Source organism: Cynocephalus volans, chromosome 10 (genome assembly GCF_027409185.1).
Source record: "Cynocephalus volans isolate mCynVol1 chromosome 10, mCynVol1.pri, whole genome shotgun sequence".
NCBI lineage: Eukaryota > Metazoa > Chordata > Mammalia > Dermoptera > Cynocephalidae > Cynocephalus > Cynocephalus volans.
The window spans coordinates 102256676-102270669 of NC_084469.1; the positions used below are offsets into that span (position 1 = coordinate 102256676).

Sequence of the window (13994 nt, forward strand, 5' to 3'; positions counted from 1 at the left end):
CTGGAGCCTCAGTCACGTGACACTCTCCAGGTGGAGAAATTCTACTCTCCTCCCGCCCAGGTGCCGCTATTGGAAACAGACTCCAGGGCAAGACGGAAGTTAGAACTAGGCTTCTGGGCGGGGCTACGGGCAGGGGGCGGGGCCAATGTGTTTTGCATTTGGTACCCATAACTCTTTTGCTACGGGAATGTCAACATTTAGTCCTGTCGTTTGCAGCAACATGGAGAATCCTGGAAGACGGTATGTTACGTGAAATAAGTCAGGCACAGAAAGATAAATACCGCATGTTCTCCCTCGTAGGTGGGAGCTAAAAAACAAGTTGAAATGGTCCAAGTGGGCCCGCCGCGGCCGCGTCTCCTGCAGCAACAGCAGCAGCTGATCCTCCCCGGCGGCCGACCCCCGCGCGTCTCTCCCAGGCTGCGAGAGCGACAGAGGTAGAGGGAGGACACAGAGCCGCGCCGCCCGCACCGTAGACCTTCGCATCACCCGGCTGGCTCTTCACACTCTGGTGGGAACGTGGATACAGAAGCAAGTGACAAAACGCATGGAAGTGGAATACTTCGACCCTTTGCAAGTCTGTTGACTCTACAGTCTTCCTGCACAGCCAAAATAGCTAACGTCGTAGCAGAAGTAGCCAAAAATGAATTTATGCGAATTCCATGTTTGGATGATGGATTGATTTCACCACTGGTGCAGCTGCTAAATAGCAAAAAGCAGGAAATACTGCTTCAAACGGGCAGGGCTCTAGGAAACATGTTACAATAGCCATCTCCCCTCGCTGGAGTTTCCAGGAGTGTGACCTGAAGAAATTGGAACCACGGAAATTGAAATGTAGAGTCCCTTCAAGCTCAACGTATCAATATGGGTGTTATTCCCACCTTAGTGAAATTACTGGGCATCCACTGCCAAAATGCAGCTCTTACAGAAATGTATCTTGTTGAATTTGGTAATTTAGCAGAATTTGAGTCAAGTAAACAACAGTTTGCCAGTACAAGCCTTGCTGAAGAACTGGTAAAACTCTTCAAGACACAAATAGAACATAAGAGAGGAATGGTTTTTGAAGTTCTTGCTCCACTGGCAGAAAATGATGCTATTAAACTACAGCTGGTTGGGCCGGCCCGTGGCTCACTCGAGAGAGTGTGGTGCTGATAACATCGAGGCCACGGGTTCGGATCCCATATAGGGATGGCCGGTTAGCTCACTTGGGAGAGCGTGGTGCTGACAACACCAAGTCAAGGGTTAACATCCCCTTACCGGTCATCTTTAGAAAAACAAAAACAAAAAAACTTTTCTACCAGCCTCTGTCCACGTTCCTAGAGCCCTTACAGTGATTCTTCCATATTGACAATTTTGCCAATCCATGAAAGGATCTATCCGTTCCATTCAATCAATCCCATCTGTAGGCGTTTATTTACAACCATATTCCTTTTCATTCATCTGGACACGATGCTAAACTCTTAGCACTTGATTCCTTTGCATTTTTAATGTACTAATATTTTCTCTTATCCTTGAATTTTTTTCATCTTCAAATACGTATTTTTGTTTTTATTTTCCTGATCTTACCATACGGGCCAGACAACCTATTATTCTACATTGTAAAATAGCACTGATACCAGGCATTCTCCCTAGGTTAATCCAGAAATGAAACATAGTAAAAAAATAAATAAATAAAAATAAATGCAACATCATCTCAATAAAAATATCAACAAATTTCTTAAGGAGTTAGGCAAACAGATATGTTCATATGTATCATACGTATCTGGTTCATACGTACCAACGTTCATACAGAAGAACAAACATCTGATGATCCGTAAAACACTGAGAAACCAAAGTGATGATGCCCTGAGGACATTAAAAGATACTATAAAGCCTCTATCTATAAAACTGTGGTATCGGCACTTGAACAGGAAACAGACAAACAAAATAATGTAGAATATCTAGAAATATATCAGAAACCCCTCATTGGTCAGCCACCAAAAAGAAAAGAAAAGAAATACACTCAAGAACATATCAAAACATAATTCAAGGAGGTCGTATTTTGGATCACTGGGGCTAAAGGGGAATTTTTTTTTTTTTTTTTAAGATGACTAGTAAGGGGATCTTAACCCTTGACTTGGTGTTGTCAGCACCACGCTCTCCCAAGTTAGCTAATCGGCTATCCCTATATAGGATCCGAACCCGTGGCCTTGGTGTTATCAGAACCTCACTCTCCCGAGTGAGCCACGGGCTGGCCCGAAAGGGGAATATTTAATGAAAAGTGTCCCAAAAAACAGGTTAGCCATGTGGGATACGATGAAGTTCCATCTATACCTCCACGATTTCCACAAAAGAACTTCAAATGGACCAGGGATGTAAATGTGAAAATAGAAATCATACACTAAGAAGATACTTCAAAACGTTCATGGAAAAAACAAAAACAAAAAAACCCCAAAAAGTTCATGGAAAGATTCATATTATCTTTTCATTCTATTTCTCCACAAACTTCTTAAAGTACCCTGTGATATCGAGTGTTCAAGAGACTTCTCGGCTGATCAAGGAAAAAGATGTGACCACGAGGGGGCAGTATCACACAAAAGCTTCACTTTGACAGGCTTTGACTGGTGTGCACGTGGGCAAGTCCCTCACAGCTTGTAAATAGCCGGAGGCTTGGGCGTGGGGGTCTCTACTCAGAAATGGTGGAGGGGGAGAGATCTCCCAGAGGAAAGGGGGATCAGAGAGGGGCCCTGTGTTACTAGGAGATGCTGCTCAGCAGCTTGGCAAGGAATCTTTGGGTCAGAAAGCTCTGAAGGAGAGCAGGTGTTTGGGGTGTTTATAGCCCCAAGATTTAGCTGATCTATGGCTACCAGATGTTGGGCACAATTTCATGGAGTATTCAAATCAGACACACTCCAAATGGCTAAAAACATACTTGTTTGGGCTGTGTCCCAAATACTCGGGGGTGTCAAATTTTGAGTTTGGCAATGATGAGTTATTGTGGAAAATGGCACTATGAATATTGGTGTACAGATATCCCACTGAGTCCCTGATTCAGTTCTCCTGGACATATACTCAGAATAGGAATTGCTGAACCATATGGTAATTCTCTTTAATATCTGAGTAACCACCATACTGTTTTCCCCAGTGACTGAACCATTTTTACATTACCAACAGTAATGCACAAGGTTCTAATTTTTCCATATCCTCATCAACACTTGTATTTTCTGGGTTTTGGGGGGGGGTTAATACTCATCCTAATATGCGTGAAGTGATATCTCATTTTGGTTTTGATTTTATTTTATTTTATTTTATTTTGTCAATATACAATGTGGTTGATTATTGTGGCCCATTACCGAAACCTCCCTCCTGCCTCCCTCTCCCCTTCCCCTCCCAACAACTTCATATCTGTTCGCTTGTTGTATCAGCTTCAAGGAATTGTAATTGTTGTGTCTTCTTCCCTCACCGCCCCCCCAGTTTATTTGTGTATTTATTTATTTTAGGCTCCCACAAATAAGTGAGAACATGTGATATTTCTCTTTGTGTGCCTGACCCGTTTCACTTACTATAGTTCTCTCTAGGTCCATCCATGTTGTTGCAAATGGCAGTATTTCATTCTTTTTTATAGCAGAGTAGTATTCCATTGTGTAGATGTACTACATTTTCTGTATCCACTCATCTGATGATGGACATTGTAAATAGTGCTGCAATGAACATTGGAGAACAGGTATACCTTCAACTTGATGATTTCCATTCCTCTGGGTATATTCCCAGCAGTGGGATAGCTGGGTCATATGGTAGATCTATCTGCAATTGTTTGAGGCACCTCCATACCATTTTCCATAGAGGCTGCACCATTTTGCAGTCCCACCAACAATGTATGAGAGTTCCTTTTTCTCTGCAACCTCGCCAGCATTTATCATTCACAGTCTTTTGGATATTAGCCATCCTAACTGGGGTGAGATGGTATCTCAGTGTGGTTTTGATTTGCATTTCCCTAATGTTTAGTAATGGTGAGCATTTTTTGATGTATTTATTGAATGGCTAAATATGTTCTTGGAAAAAATGTCTATTCAAGTGCTTTTCTCATTTTTGAATTCTGTTGGTTTTTTGTTGCTGAGTTGTCAAAGTTCTTTATAATCTGGATACTAATCCCTCATCAGATATATGATTTGTTTCTCCCATTGTGTAGTTTGTTGTATCACTCTCTTCTTATTATCCTTTCATGCACAAAATTTGTTATCTTGATACAGTTCAACTTATCTTTTTGTTGCCTATGTGTTTGATATCATATCCAAGAAGTCTTTTTCTGGTCAAATGTCAAGCTTTTACCCCTATGTTTTCTTCTTAGAGTTTCATAGTTTTACCTCCTTCATTAAGGTTTTTGATCCATTTTGAGTTAATTTTTTATATGATAGAAGGTAAGGATACAACTCCATCCTTTTGCACATAGATATCCCATATTCCCAGCACCAGTTATCCCCACTCCCAGCATTATTGACATGTGATTGATGAAAAAATGTATATACTCAAGGTGTACAATGTGATGATTTGATACATATATTGTCAAATGATTACCATTATCAAGCTAATGAACACATTCATCACCTCACAGTTACCTTTTTTCCCTGTATTATATATAGTATTGTAAACTAAAGTCACCATGCTGTACATTAAACCTCCAGAACATATTTATCTTATAACTGAATATTTGTTTCCTTTGACCAACATCTCTCATTCCCCCACCTCCCATCCTATGGCAACTGACATTAACTAACAAGCTAAAAACAAGAACTGTAAATAAAAATTGAATTCTCGAAGTGACCCACACCCAGTTCTCTTATATATGCTGCTAGTTGCTGCCTCCTCTCCCTTCCCCCCACCTTAATCTTTGCTATGAGTCAAATGTGTCCCCTAAAAGTTCGTGTATTGGAAACTTGATTTCCATTGTAACAGTGTTAAGAGGGTGGGGAATCCAATTAGGTAATTGAAAGGTGGGGCCTTTAGGAGGTAACTGGATTGTGAGGACTGTGCCCTTGTGAATGGATTGATCCTTTCATGGAGTAATGGGCGTGGTTCTGATGGCTTCATAAGGAGAGTGAGTGAGAAGGTTGCTCAGCCCGTGGGACACTTTGCATTGCTGTAGAGAGTCACCACAAAGAAGGACCTCACCAGATGTTTTCCCTGGACCTTGGACTTCCCAGCCTCCAAACTGTAAGAAATAAATTTCATTTCTTTATAAATTACCCAGTTTCAGGTATTCTGTTATAAACACAGAAATGGATTAATACAGTCTTCATTCTTTCATCATGTGACCTAGGGGTGAAGGACTGCCCTCATGACTCATTGTGCCCTCCCTGCCCAGGATCTGTGAGTAAATCTTTGAACTTATTTTCTATCGTGTTGGTGTACCGAATTTTCACCTTGCACCTGAACATCCTGGGTTACTCTAGGCCAGGATTTCCCCAGGACTGAAGAATACAAGGTCTATCCTCCAGTGCCAGAGTGATGGTCAGACAGGCATAAACTAAACACAGGTCGGACAACAGCAACAAAGGCATCTGCCAGTACAAACAAGTTTCCCAAGTGAGAGATCTTCTTGTCACGGGTCAGAAAACTAGGCATTAGGCCATCTGCCAGATAAAAGCATCCCATGAAAGGCACACTGTAAACACCCATGACCAGTTCCCCTTCATTTCCCATTAAGGCAGGGTTATTGGCCACTCTGGTACTAGCACTGCAATTTAGCTGGGGGATTTCAAAACAGCCCAGAGTGAAAAGTGGAGGGGGGGGCAAGAACTGATCCAAACTTTTGGTTTATTTTTTTTATTTTTTATTTTTTGGTGGCTGGCTGGTACAGGGATCTGAACCCTTGACCTTGGTGCTATAACACCACACTCTAACGAACTGAGCTAACCAGCCAGCCCTGACCTTGGTGTTAACAACATCACACTCTAACCAACTGAGCTAACCAGCCAGCCCTAAATAACTTTTTACTGTGGTAAAAAGCACATAACATAAAATTGACCTGTAACAATTTCCAAGTACACTTATTGTTAACTATCTGCCCCTTTTCTTAAAGATCTCTGGAACTTTCTTATTTTGCAGGACCGAAACTCTATACCCATTGAACAACTCCCCATTTCCTCTTCCCCCTGTCCCTGGCTACTTCCATTTTACTTTCTGCTCTTTCAAGTTTCACAATTTTAAATGTCTCATATGTGTGAAATTATGCAGTGTGTGTGTGTGTGTGTGTGTGTGTGTGTGTGTGTGTGTGTGTGTGTGCGCGCGCGCGCGCGCGCAACTGGTTTGTTTTACTCAGCATAATGTTCTCAAGTTTCATTTTTGCAGTTCCATGTGATAGAATTTCCTTCTTTATTAAAGCTGAAGAATACTCCATTCTATGTATATACCACATTTTATTTACCTATTCATCCACAGATGGACATTTGGGTTGCTTCTACCTCTTGCCTATTGTGAATACTGTTGCAACAAACATTGGCATACAAGTATGTGTTCAAGTCTCTGCTTTCAGTTACTTTGAGCAGATACCAATGACTGGAATTGTTGGGTCATATGGTAACTCTATTTTCAGCTTTTTGAGGAATCACCAGTTTTCCACAGAGTCTGCAGCATTTTGCATTCCCAGGAGCAATGTACCAGGGTGCCAATCACTCCACATGTTTGCCAACATTTATTATTTTTCATTTTTGGATAATAGCCATCCTAATGGACCTAAAGTAGTATCTCATTGTGGTTTTAATTTCCATTTCCTGAATGGCTACTGATTTTTTTTTTTTTTTTCTTTTTTGATGCCTGGCTGGTACAGGGATCAATCCCTGGACCTCGGTATTATCAGCACCGCACTCTAACCAGGACTGCTGACGTTGAGCATGTTCTCGTGTGCTTGCTGGCCATTTCAATGTCATCTTTGGAGAAACATTTATTAAAGTACTTTGTTTAGGCAGCCTGCAATCTTTAAAAGGTACCTAATATAAAATGGAGGAAAAGTGGGTGTGCCTCATTTTAACTGTAGGCTGCCTAATCTTCCCTATGTCACGATATTGATTGCCCTAAAATATTCCATATTGGGAATAAATGCTCTGATCAGATAAATAATAAATTAAAATGAAAGTACGATTTTGGTATTTACAACTTCACTTGATATCTGCAACTCTATGAGCTCTCGTTGAAATAAATAATATGGAAAAAAGTAAATTAGAATAGGACCTTTAAAAACAAAGTAAAAAAAAAAAAAAGAATAGGGCCTTTAAAAATTAAACCCTATTCCTAAATCTGAAAAAATAAATAAATAAATGACTGAATGAAATAAATGAATGAGTCCCTACGATGGATTACTACAAGCTTCCTGTTATGCTCCTAATCCATCAAGGGTCCCCCATACGTGAATTATTAAAGGGACTGAGTCTTTTTGTGTGTGTGTGGCTGGCCAGTATAGGGATCTGAACCCTGGACTGTGGTGTTATAACACGGCTCTCTGAACAACTGAGCTAACCGGCCAGCCCTTAAAATAACTGATTCTCCTCAACAACTTGTAAATATTTTGCTCTTTATTGTGCCTGAAGGGATACAATACACCTTCCCTACTCAACAGCTTCATTATCACACAGTCTTTACAGGTAGAATCTTGACAACATTCACCTTTCCTCAGGACCACAGATTCGACATTACATTGTTAACGTTCTCCTTCAGTGAGATTCATTTGACTCACTTATAAATGACACATAAATCCAATATCTTTTAGTGCTTTTTGAGTTCTGATGGGAACATATGCCTCATTTACAAATTTTACTCAAGATTTAAAATCAACAAGCACTCCCGATAGTACTCTCAGAAATTCCCTCAATGTAGAGGCTTAGGCAATCTCTTCTTATGTCTTCTGTAGTCTCTGAACCATCTATGATAGTTGCTAAGGTTTTCCATCCAAAACATTGCACCTCTCAGCCTTGTCCTATGCATCATTAAAACAAGAAAGACTAGGCTGGCCAGTTAGCTAAGTGTTTAGAGCAGTGTTATAACACCAAGGTCAAGGGTTTGGATCCCCATACCAGCCAGCTGCCACAGAAAAAAACAAAAGCAAACAATAATAAAACAAAGACTAGCTACCTACTGCACTGCCATGGACATAAAAGATCTTGAGACCCTGAGCCTGTAACGCTACAATCCCAGCTGCTCATTATCCTCTACCTCATGGAAACAACACACCACAAGTGAGGGCTTGATGACCTAGGCCTTCTAAAGACAGAATGGAACCAAATCTGGGCCCTCTAGTATATTCCACCTGCAGGTGAGGGTGGCTTGCTCTGTCCTCAGTGACTTGACAATGCCAGGGCATTGGAGTAGGTAATTCCTCCTCCAGAGCCCTTGACAACCTGAAGAGCCCTTTGTGACTAACTTGGTGAACACGATGGGAATTCATCACTGTATGAAAGGCGCCGCTAACCACTACTCCAGATGGAGCTCAGTGGAATGTTGTTGCACTGGGTGTCCACATCAGGAGGTCGTGGGAAACTAGCCTCGGGTGTAGAGACAAGCTGTGGCTCAGTTGGTTACAGCTCAGTGTTATAACATCAAGGTCAAGGGTTCAGATCCCTGTACTGAACACCTGCCCACCCCACCCCTCATATACTATCAAACAGCATTGCAGGTTACAGAGAAATCTTTTGTGAAACAAGAGTTGATGTGTCAAACTTCACTGTTGCCTTATTTTAAGAAAATGCCACAACAACCCCACCCTTCAGCAACTACCACCCCAAACGGTGAGCAGCTGTCAACATCGAGGCAAGACCCTGCACCAGCAAAAAGATCACAACTCCCAGAAGGTTCAGAGGATCGCTGGCATTTTAAGCTGTCAAGTGTTTTTAAATTAATGTATGGACATTTTTCTAGGCCTAATGTTATTGCACACTTAATAGACTATAGTATATATATAACTTTCATATGCACTAGGATACCAAAAAATTCATGTGACTCACATTATAGTGATATTCACTTTTTGCAGTGGTCTGGACTCAAACCACTGATATTGCTGATGTATGTCTGTATTCGGTGAAAATGTCCCTAAATTTATGGAGATATAATTATGACCTGTGACGGGAGACTGCAACTTCTCACTTTAGGGAAGGGTAAGAACTTCTTCCCTTGTATCTCACTAAGTAGAAATACAGAATTGTTTAATTATTGTAAGAAAATTCAAATGTGTATAGAAAGATACATATGGATATTGAGTAGCCGAAGAATTGACTGTGTCAGTCATCAATGTATTCATCTCATCCTCAAATTAAAGTAATTAAAGTACAACACCTACTATGGAATAATGGACTACAATCCTTAAGCATTTATTTTTACACTAAACACGTTAAGCTTAGTCAGTACAGTGGGGCACTGGAGGGACATTGCCAAAGGAAAGGCAACGTCTCTGATCCACAGTACACCAGCTGCATCAGTGACGTGGGGATAAAAAACTTCTTGGGATGCTCTGCCATGCCATGGGCTCACTAGTCTAAAATGAAGTCCAGGCAAACCCCTCCCCATGACGCTCCTAACATTGTCGTCTAATAATCAAAGGACTTCCACTACGAGAGGGACCCTCACAACATGCACCAGCCAACTTATTTCTTCTGTCCCTCATGACAGACACTGTTCATTCCAGATGCTTCCAGAATTTGGGTCCAGCTCCCTCTGTGCACCCAGCAACAATGAGCCTGTGCCCAAGAGGTTTGTTCCCCACAGCCCTCCAGATGTGGACAGAGCATCCCAGGCCTTGCAACCATAGTGACACATAAATTGCCTTTGCCTACCTGTCCACCAGCCCTAGTTAGTACATGACTTGGAAGTGTGTTTGTCACACTTCTCCCAAAACAGACACCATACATCCAGCCTTCCTGCTTACTGCAGTGTCCCAATTCCCTCTGCCAAACGCCCACCACCTGCTGTACCCCTTGCTTTTAAACATTGCTTTGCGCTTGACTGCTGACTGTGGTCCAGCTGAGACCCAGAGGAACCCAGCAACTTCTCCACCGTCCAGTGGGACACAGTGACACTGTAACTGACGAACTATAATATGTTCTCAATGACATCCACCTTCTGATATTCACAAAATTGTTTCATAACCTCCACTTGAGTGTATGCAAGTCCTCTGATTTGTTTCTAGATAACAGAATATGGCAAAAACGAAGAGATGTTGCAAATGCAAGTTTGGCCACAAATCAGACATTTGAGTATTCTTACTCAACATGATATTGGCCAGGAGACCCGGGCCAAGGACAGGAGCAGCCTGGGGCGCTTCGGTCCTGGGCAAGCAGAGCCCGCAGAGCGGGGACCTTGCCTGAGTGAGCAGCGCTCACTGTAGGGGCTGTGCTGCCGGCAGGGGGCTGCAAGGAGAGGATGGGCCTTCCCACCCCAAGGCAGTTCTGTTCTGTCCTGGAGAAGGTGCTCATCAGCTACAGCCTGCAGGCTCTGGATACAGTAGGTTGGATAAAGGACGTTGTGGTGGTAACTGGAAGAAACACGGAAACCATGAGAAGTATTATTGAGAGGTACCAGCACAAAGGCATCTCATAGCTGAAGCTGTAGTCGACCGCCACTGCTCAATTTTCAATGGACTAAAAGCACTGCGGAGGAATCAGCCCGAGTCTCTGCTCTCTAAGCCAGAAGTGATCACCCACGATGCTGTGAGACCATCTGGTGAGGAAGACGTCCTCCTTACTGCTGTCACAGCTGTTGAGGAGCATGAGGCAGCAGTAGCGATTCGACCTCTTGTGTCTACCGTCATCAGTCCATCTGTTGATAGCTGTTTAGACCATTCACGACAACGTGGCAGACACAGAGCAAGTGAAATGCCACAGGCCTTTCTATTTGATGTGATCTACGAAGTATATTGGCAGTGAAGTGACTATCACTTGGAATTTCAAACTGAGTGTTTGCAGTTGGCTCTAAAATACCGTCACATTAAAGCCAAACTCGTAGAAGGATCACTTGACTACTGGAAGGCAATCTACGAACCAGATCTGTATGCAGCTGAATCAATTATTAAGGAGAGAATTTCACAAGAAATTTGTGTACTTATGGACATGAAAGAAGATGTAGAACATGTAGGTCATCTCCTTGAGAGAGTGCTAAAAAATGAATTCCATCATGTAAAAGTCTCATCTGGAGCTCTGTGCTATGCTGGCAGAAATCTTCAGCAAATCATCTCAAAGCAATGCTACAATTCTGCTTGGGTGAATGTTATGACCTGATTTTCAAGAAACCCAGAAGCTATTGAGTATGCATGAAGAAAGTAATCTTTCCATTTTAAGTCCTGTTGTTGTTTCGGTACATTTTCTTGATTTGAAATTAGTACCTCTTAGAAAGAAAATGGAAAACCTAATGCAGATTAGGGAATCTGCAAAGGAAGTGGGAAAAAAAATTGCTATTTGGCCTTCTCATACAAGATTGGTGTGCAGTGTTTCCAGTTTATGCTCTTTATGGCTGGTGAGCTGAAATTAAGCATGAGCAGGAGCTACTGGGGAGTTTCAGGGAAGGTGCCATCATTACTGCTGACTTAATCAAAGAAATTCTGGACTGGTTGGCCAGGTATTGGTAGCATGAAAAACACAGAGAAAATTATCTATTAGGCTTTTAAAAACATTTACTTAAATATCTCCATATGCTTTATTCCCCACCCCTCCGCATACACAACAGACTGTTTAAGTTGTCCTCTGTATCTTCTTATAATTTGCAGAATGTGATGCTTAGATTATAAGTGGGTCAATATTTGTGAAATAAAGAATACTTTCGTGTATGACAAATATAAATTGTCTGAACCAGAAAAAAGTAGATAAGTGGAAAATAATAACCTTCACATAATCTTTTCACAAAGACATGAAAGATCAGACAGAAATAATGATGAGTGAGCTACTCATTTAAGGAATGAGAATTTGGAAAACTTCAGCTCTTGTCTTAACTCTAGGTTAATTAATAAATCACACTATAGTGAAGCTATTGGATAAGCTTTAGAACTATCCTTAATTCTACAACTGTCCTATTACCATGTGATACTTTGGTTTTTTGTATTGGAATTTTCCACACCTTAAAAAAAGGAGGTGGAGGATAACAGGCAATGAAACTTTGCTTCAGATATCTTCACCGTTTGCCTCATATTACCTTAGATCTCTAAAGTAGGTGTAAACGCCTTCTGTTTTCCTATTATTTTTAAATTGTATGTTTTCTTTGATTTATGAAATATAATTTTGACTCACATTTAAAAAAAAAGATTGGCCAGGATATTTTCTTTTTGTAAATGAGTATCTTGCAGTTAAAACTAAAATTTGTTTCTCATTTTCCTTCAGAATACTTTTAAAATAAGTTTTCAGAAAGCAGAAGCAGTGCTAGATGGTTAACTTAGGTGGTTAGAGCATGGTGTTAGGAACACCAAGGTTCTGGGTTCAGATTCCTGCACTGGACAGCCACCAAAAAATAAATGAATAAATAAATATGAAGTATATTTAGAAACTGCTAAATGTACAACACCTGTAAAGGGGAAAAAAAAAATCTGATGTACAGCAAAATTAGATGTCCTTTTGCCCTTTGACCTAGACATCCAACCTTAAAAGTTCACCATGAAAATACATCTTCACCCCCTCCCCCAAAAAAACCCCACAGAATTTTATTCACTAAACTTTAAGCATGAATGCTTAAATAATTGAAAAGTTGCTGGAGAATAAGATGTTCTGAGTAGACAAATATCAACTTCAGCTTGTAGTTTGATGGTTAATATTATGTATTTTCACCCAGGAAGCCCAGGTTTGATTCCTGGGTATCTGTCCCTTGGAGATATAAAACCCTTTGGAATGCTAACATCCCAGAATTAACAAAATAGCCTTTTCAACCTAAAGAGGCAAGGCAAAAAAAATAAACCCAGACTACTTTCTTATTCAAAAGAGTACAACAGAGTGCTCCGATAATCACCACCTTAAGCAAGTATCAAACACAGCTTCACTAAAAGAATGTCATTACATATGTATGTCTTCTTGATAAAAATGTAATTGGAAATACATGACATCACTTATAATATACAAATCATATGTAGAGAGCTAATATATGTCTGATGATTTTTAATTATTGATGGTTAACAAATGATATGAGTAGGATTCAAATAACCCTGTATAAAGAGGAATGGAGATTGCCTGTATCTACTTAGATTCATATGCTGCCCTCAAATGATCTTGGCATCTACAGAGAAAGCATTTGGGAACATTTCACCATCAGTCTCATAGGATGGTGTCATTGATTTCTCCCATGGTAAGTCGTGCTGATGCTTTTTCACTACTCTACAACAGGTCCCCACTACACAATATATAGTCCCATGGTCTGGCCCTCAGCAGTCATGCTACTGGCTCATTTAGGACAGCAGAAGTGGAATGGGTTCATGCCATTGAAAGAAGAGTTTATTATTCATAGTACCAAGGGAAGGAAATAGTCAGTCAGAATAATGAAGCAAGATCCAGCAGAAAGCACAGGCCATGGTCTTTACTGCGATTTCCACTGGAAAGTCAAAGCAGGGCAGAATAAAATGTTTAGGACTGGCTAGTATGAATAATGACAGGCTCATGGGCATAGCTGTCCCGAGTTATCTATGCCTTGCCCTGGGCTGACATAAGTAAGGGGGAAATATTTGCTTAGTGTGTCAGAGCTGGATAAGGGAAGTGGTAGGGGATGTAAGACTTGGATTGGTTGGTTTGCATATGAAGTGTGTGCTCCCAAACAGATTTTTCACTATCTTTAGGAATTACCTTGTCCTGGGAAGGGCAGTCTCTTCCCCAGTGAACGAATGTGAAAAAATGTGAAAGCATCACAATATATAGGGACCAGTAAACATAATTAATACAAGTGGTCCTCTGATATGACTAAAGTCTGATATCACTAAGGACCTCTGGGATGAGGACAGTAGAGATTTACAGACAGGAGGGCATAAGTTACCTTAAACAACACTAAAACAGTATTATTATGAGCAGCAG

At 41.0% G+C, this 13994-nt stretch overlaps 1 pseudogene; it reads left to right on the plus strand.

The window, feature by feature from the left end:
* The first annotated feature begins 324 nt into the window (after positions 1 to 324).
* LOC134387578 (D-ribitol-5-phosphate cytidylyltransferase-like) lies at positions 325 to 11740 on the plus strand (annotated as a pseudogene).
* The last annotated feature ends 2254 nt before the right edge of the window (positions 11741 to 13994 follow it).